Source organism: Triticum aestivum, chromosome 3B (genome assembly GCF_018294505.1).
Source record: "Triticum aestivum cultivar Chinese Spring chromosome 3B, IWGSC CS RefSeq v2.1, whole genome shotgun sequence".
In the NCBI taxonomy this organism is placed as follows: Eukaryota; Viridiplantae; Streptophyta; class Magnoliopsida; order Poales; family Poaceae; genus Triticum; species Triticum aestivum.
The window spans coordinates 1,774,668-1,781,996 of record NC_057801.1 but is presented as its reverse complement, the minus strand read 5'-3'; the positions used below and the strand labels follow the sequence as shown (position 1 = coordinate 1,781,996).

The following is a 7,329-nucleotide window of genomic DNA, read 5'->3' as shown; positions in this document are numbered from 1 at the left end:
AATTTAGCAGGGCTACTCTAATGTTAGTGGTGCATACTGTATCTCTTTTTACTTCTGATAAGAGAATAGATAACTTTAGCCTCCTATGTGTTGAGAAAATGGTGAACACCTTGCTGGATAATACCGACAACCTATGGTTTTTATTTTCTATACTACCAGCCCAGCAAAAGGTTTTTGTACATAAATACAAGGCTTTAATGTTATTCCAGCCCAGCCCATTGAAGATGTAAGTACCAGTAATATGGTGAACAAATACTGGTAAAAGTCCACATTAAAAGAGTGAGATGGTGATGCTCGTGTCCTAGATGGATAAGCTGGTGACTCATGCGCGGGCACGATGGTGGTCCAGGTGCAAAGTTCAACCTCTGTATATGGGTACACATCCTCCTCGCCGAGCCCCAAGTTCAACCTCTGACTGGGTACACATCCTCCTTGCTGAGCTCAATCTCAAGAAGTACCTTTGGTTGCTCTACAACACCAACATCAATGCGTTGGTTTGGCCATGTTCTTCTGGTGAGTACAATTATTATTGTCGATGATATCAAAACCATTATCCTTTTTGATTAAACTGACTTTAGTTATTTACCATGGTTCAGTGTATTCTTTTTATGGACAATTTTTGTTTGTGGTGAGATGGGGAGGTGCAAAGTGAGGATGACTTTGACATGTAAATCTCACGGAATATAACAAAGCATGCTTGCATACTATCATAGCCTACAAATGATATGATAGATGATACTGGTTCTGTTGTGTTATCAGACTTGTTATGGTCCATAACATTACTGCTTTGATTCTTCTGTGGATCAAGTCATATTATCCATCGACCGGCTGTACCCTTTTGGATATCTTCATACAAGAAACAAAAGCCAAGGCAAAACATTGTCAGTTGTACTGTATTTTGAAGAACATTCTTACTGTTCTGACTGAAAATAGAATATTGTTTTAACCTACTATGAATACTTTCATATTCTGCTTACACAAACATTGCTTTGACCCACATGTGAGCAGCGCTTTGCTCCGGCTATTCTCCTTGATATTATTAAGTGTTATTTTTATATTGTTTTTAAATGCTTTTGACTATTGCTTTTTTTACATCGTTTGAACTTATGTTCTATGAAACTGTATATTTGTATATATGCACACCATAAAAATTCTTCCCTACCTATCACTTCCTGTGCTAAAATTGCTTGCATACCACTTAGCTCATCTTTTACAACGACTATTCATTTGATGCTATGGTATGCAACCCCTCGTCCTATAAGGCTTAAATGTCCTACATCAGCATCAAAGTTTTTGGATTTAGGATCCTACACTTTTGTAACTCCCAAAGATGTTGGCCCATTTTATCTTATGATCATGCATTCTCCGTATGTATGCCAGATAGACCAATTCCTATAAGTAACTAAATGCATTTTATACCCAACTTTATTATCCTCTAAACAATCATCGTTATGATATATGTTTTCAAGATGCTGAAATCATCTTTATTAACATTTCAATGCCCTATTTGTTTGCCCGCCGTTCGGCGGGCAACGTGCGGCAAGCCGCGCCTCCTACAGTTACAGCTGGATCTCTTTGATTTTTCATCAGTTTTCTAGGAATGTAATTGAAATAATACATCAAGGTTGTCATGTTGGCGACCGGGCGTGACGAGCCAAAGCCGCTTGATGAACTATTGGTGTGTGCCACTTCTGCGGGTTTTTTCTTTGATGCCACCTCAGTAGTTAAAACAATGACGGCTCCAATGCCTATGCTGCTTCTTTGCTTCAAATTATAGCATTTGTTTTTAGTTTGACCGATTTTGAATTATGAAACCCACTCACTCACCGAATATGCTCGACCTCTTCCTCCTTGGTGCTCGGCAGGAGGAGCTCAGGCTGCCACCACACAAAGGGAGAGGAAGCCAAGATGAATCAGTCCCGGCTTATTGTCTGTGACCCGACGACAGATACAACTACTTCGGGCCTAGGCGAGCAGCCGCCAGCCCTGCATTTCAATCCTAGGTAACCGAGTTTGTATCTGCATCTTAACCTTTAGGCCGTTACGTGCCCTGCAACCACAACATAACCCTTTCGACTTATTTGCCTCGTGTGTTAATTAGAGGTTTCCTAAAATCTCTGGCTACAGAATAATTCCAAGGTGGTATGTATTAATCATTTATTCAGCACTGCAATAGATGTAATTGTTGTGTTGGATATGCATTGTTCATTTTCCTGGTTCATTGACATGTTTATCTGTTTGTATCTGCAGGATTTCTCAACGCTGATTTTATTAAGACATTAAAAACCAATAATACTAAAGTATTCCTTGTGTCCAGAGGTTTCCGGCAAATGATCAAGGTATATCTTCACTAAACGGCTGCACGAACGGTACATTTGGAATCTGGATTATCAGAACATAGTCAAATTTTCCTGTCCTGGAAACATTTTCAAATTTTGTGACATACACACACCAAGATGCTTTTAAGATATCCATAGTTTAAATACAGAAATTGGTTCTAAATTTTCTGTCTATATTATTTGTTGAACAGTAAACAAGGACATGTTTCTTCCATGATCTAAAAGCAACAATTCCTCTTTTCTTCACTTTAGAACATTTTGAATTTAATTTTGTGACTGAAGTTTCACATAGTGGTCAACAGAGGTGTATTTAGGTCCAAACTTACAGAGCTGTAACAACAGAGGTGTATTTAACCGAACTAATGTTACCTTATTTAAAATTTTGCTCGAGTTTAAACATTCACAGAGACCTAATTAAGATTGATTAAACTGTTCTTATATTATATGCTTGTTGGCGAAGTATCAAGTGAAAATGGTCATTCAATGAAAACTGGAAAACTTTCCTCGTACGCCTTTGGATCACGAATGTATGGTATAGATCAGAGGTGGGAATGCCACCAGCCACTTAACCACACTTTTCCCGAGAACCCCCTGCCCGTACGTGCTAGCTTGGTAAGTGTTCAGAAAAAAAACATATCATGTTCAATCTGTGCCGCCATGGAGCCTCGTCCCATGCCGATTGCCATGTGCGTTGGCCCTCCGGCGGACGTGTGCCCTAGCTCTCCAACGGCTCCATCCTCAAGCACTCTTCCTCGCCCTCCAATGGTTCCGTCCAGGAGAGCTCCCCCTCCGCCGGCAGTGATCCCCCACCTTTCGCCGGCCCCGACCATGATTCAGATGCTTGAATGTTAATTGACAACCTTTGGAAGAGGAAGAAATTCTACCAAGGGTTCTTCTTGAGTATGTTCTTGGTGATGCAAATCGGCTGACACATGTATTTTACTAGGAGATTATCATTTTCTAGGATTATGATGCAGTCCTGAATGACAACTTAGATGGCCTTGTATCTCTGAATATTTGTACTGAAGCTCATTGGTACTCATGCCGACATTTTGCTAGGAGATTATCATTTTATCTCTGAATATTTATACTGAAGCACATGTGTTGGATGAATTTTAGATGGCCTTGTATCTCTGAATATTTGTACTGAAGCTCATGTGTTGAATCAATTTTAGATGGCCTTGTATCTCTGAATGTTTGTACTAAAGCTCTTGGAAGCTTGTGTCAATATTTTGCCAGGAGATTATCATTTTATCTCTGGATATTTGTACTGAAGCTCACTTGTTTGATGCATTTTAGATCGCCTTGTATCTCTGAATATATGTGCAACAATATTGTTTCTCATGGCAAACTGTTTCTTTTTACTAGCTAGAATTAGACAGGGTAATAAGGCACAAGAGGTTAATTGATTAATGCTAATTCCTGTTTATTGTAACTGATGGATTAGTCAACTCAGAATTTAGCAAGACTGAAGATGTTAACCACCAGAAATACATGTCTCACTGAATTCTAGCTGTCTGAATGTTATCTCATGAATTTTAGTTATCTCTGAGTACCACCAGTACATGCTTGGGCATCAGTGGGTGTATAGATAACATCAGCACATAAATTTCGGTACACCAGCACTCTGAATCAGTAAAAAATGAACATGGATGTAAAAGAAGCAAAATCCTTTTGTGTTATTCATGTCACTAAAATGTTAGAAAAGATTTCTTGTACATTCACATTCATTCAAGTATTTTCTGTAGATCCACACTGATTCACATGCAGCAAAAGTACTACGGAGTAGGATTTATCTACTCATCTCAGTTGCAGCAAAACAACATCAACATTCATGTGGAGCAGTTTTAAAGGGCAAGCAAGCCCCTGGGTCGCCGTTGCGTGGATGCAGCGCCACAACAGCTTGCTCCCTCTGTCCCTCGTGTGGGGGCAGCGCCGGGTTGCCGTCGCATGGATGCAGCACTGCGGCGACTTGGTCTCCCTCGCGCGTGGGTGAATCGCCGGGGCGCTGAGGTTGCCGCTGCGCGGAGGCATCACCATGGCCGTCGGGTCGTCGTTGCGAGAGCGAGCGCCGGCCTGCCAGAGCGTGTGTTCAGTGACAGGTCGCGGTCGCGTCGGGGCGTCGCCGCGGCCTCCGAGTCGCCGTCGCTAGGGGAGCGGCGCTGCAGTGAATCGCCGTGGCCTCCGGGTCGCCCTCGCGGCTAGAGAAAAAATAGGAAGGGGATAATTCCCCCCAAAGAATTCTTGAGCTAATTATTGTTAGGCCCCGTTTGGATTAGCGTTTTCTTTGTAATACACCTGTAAAAGAAATACACTTCTCCACCGGTCGGTTTCATTTCCAGCCGGAAAACAGTCATGCCCAGTAAAATACACTTGTAAATCTTACACCTCTGTATTGAATTACACCTATACCAAGCGCGCCCTTAGTGGTTTTTAGGAAAACCGTGGTTAAGTGGCTGGTGGGATTCCCACCTCTGGTCTGTACCATACGTTTGTGATACGAAGGCGTACCAGGATAGTTTTCAAGTTTTCATTGAATGAGTGTTTTCACCCGATACTTCGCCATGTTTGTTAGTTCCTTTATACTCCAAAACAAAAAAATATGACTAACAAAACTCTTTCAATGATTTGAAGTATCAGTTTGCCTACCATTCACTGCAGTAATCGGACAATTTTTCTGCTTTCAAATTGCTATGACCTTTGATCCATATAACTAAGTGAATGTTCTATCTTTTTAGTTTCTCTCTCTCTCTGTGTGTGTGTTGTGTGTGTTCTGATCCATTTTATGCACCTCGACATACAGATCAGCATCTGTGTGTGCCGCGGCTTGCGAGGGACAAAAAAGAGGTTGATATGAAATTATGGAAGAGCAAGGGAGGCCGGAAGAATTGTGCACTTCTATCCTTTCTACTAACGCATTATAGCATCTGATCTTTACCCACGTCGTTGGGACCGGCACCCTCGCGTCAAGGCGCGATCACGGTGTAGTGGGAGGAGATCTGTGGGCTTTTGTAATTTACCCATAGGTTTAGCATTTGCCTTTATTATATCAACACCATCATATGCTTCTTAGTTAAATTTTTTAAATGTTTACATTCAAATTTATTGATATTTGTTAGGAGTAACAACATTTTGCATGCATAAAAGTAGCCCCAACAAACTATGTTATGCTAAGACTTTAGTTATCTATTCTGAGTTGCGGATCATCTGCAAATTATGTGCTGTTGTATATATTTGGTGCTAAACCTATCGCGAAACATGCTTTCTATGTTCATACATTGTTAAGCAGCTTATCGTGTGCATACAAACATTTTGACCGGCACCCTCGCGCCAGGGCGCGAATCCGATCTAGTAGTCCATGAAACGGGCCAGAATCGACAAAAACCGCGAGTGTTGATGACTGACACGTAAACGCACCCCAGGTTCGTTAATTGTGGAAATCGCTTTGGGATCCAAAAACGGTGAGTAATAGTCCATGAAACGGACCAGAATTAGCCAAAATTGTGAGTGTTAATGACCAACACATAAAAGCACCCCGGGGATCGTCAGTCGTGAAAATCACTTCGGGACACCAAAACTGAGTAATAGTCAGGCCAGAATTGGCCCAAACTGCGAGTCTTGACGACCAACACGTAAGCGTACTTTGGGGTTCGACAACCATGTAAATCTCTTTGAGACCCCAAAATGGTGAGTAATAGTCCATGAAATGGGTCAGAATCGACCAAAACCGCGAGTGTTGAGGAATGACACGTAAACGCACCCCGGAGATCGTCAGTCGTGGAAATCACTTCGGGACACCAAAACTGAGTAATAGTCAAAGAAACGGTCCAGAATTGTCCGAAACTGCGAGTCTTGACGACCAACACGTAAGCGTACTTTGGGGTTCGACAACCATGTAAATCTCTTTGGGACCCCAAAATGGTGAGTAATAGTCCACGAAATGGGTCAGAATCGACCATAACCGCGAGTGTTGAGGAACGACATGTATACGCACCCCGGGGATCGTCAATCGTGGAAATCAATCTAGGACCAGAAAACGCTGAGTAATAGTGCATGAAACGGACCAGAGTCGGCCAAAATTTGGAGTGTTGATGACCGACACGTAAATGCACCCCGGGGTTCGTCAATCGTGACTTCAGGACCCCAAAACTGAGCAATAGTCCAAGAAACGGGCCAGAATTGGCCCAAACTACGAGTCTTGACGACCAACAGGTAAGCACACCTTGGGGTGCGACAACCATGGAAATCGCCTTGGGACCCGAAAAAGGTGAGTTATAGTCCATGAAACAGGGTAGAATTGGCCAACATTGTGAGTGTTGACAATGGACACGTAAACGCACCCCGGCAATCGTTAATCATGGAAATCGCTCTGGGACCGCAAAACGCTGAGTAATAGTGCACGAAACGAACCAGAATTGACCAAAATTGTGAATGTTGATGACCGACACATAAACGCACCCCGGGGTTCATCAATCGTGAACTCATTTCAGGGCACCAACACTGAGTAACAGTCCAGGAAACGGGCCAGAATTGGCCCAAACTATGAATCTTGACGACAAACACGTAAGCACACCTTGGCGTGCGACAACCATGAAAATCGCTTTGGGACCCCAAAACGGTGAGTAATAGTCCATGAAAGAGCCTAGAGTTGGTCAAAACTGTGAGTGTTAACGATGGACACGTGACCACACCCCAGGGATCGTCAATCGTGGAAATCACTCTTGGACCGCAAAATGCTGAGTAATAGTTTACGAAACTGACCAAAAACGGCCAAAATTCTGAGTGTTGATGACCGACACGTAAACGCACCCCGGGGTCCGTCAATTGTGAAATCACTTCGGGACCCCAAAACTGAGTAATTATCCAAGAAACAGGCTAGAATTGGCCCAAACTGCGAGTCTTTACGACCAACACGTAAGCACACCTTGCGGATCGACAACCATGGAAATTGCTTTCGGACCCCAAAATCGGACAAACCTAGGATTATTGA

The 7,329-nt window shown here is 42.7% G+C and overlaps 1 long non-coding RNA gene across 13 annotated transcripts in view; it reads left to right on the top strand.

Moving 5' to 3' along the window:
- The window catches only part of LOC123068150 (uncharacterized), an 8,479-nt gene extending 3,186 nt beyond the window's left edge, over positions 1-5,293 (top strand). For 7 of the 13 annotated variants that reach the window (XR_006431576.1, XR_006431575.1, XR_006431582.1 and 4 more), the window contains 3 exons: positions 210-513; positions 1,866-2,003; positions 2,251-3,591. This is a non-coding gene — a long non-coding RNA (uncharacterized lncRNA). Of the gene's footprint in view, positions 1-209; positions 514-596; positions 2,004-2,250; positions 3,592-5,142 lie in introns of those variants that run through there. The other 6 variants (XR_006431581.1, XR_006431573.1, XR_006431584.1 and 3 more) reach the window with 5 other exon arrangements.
- The last annotated feature ends 2,036 nt before the right edge of the window (positions 5,294-7,329 follow it).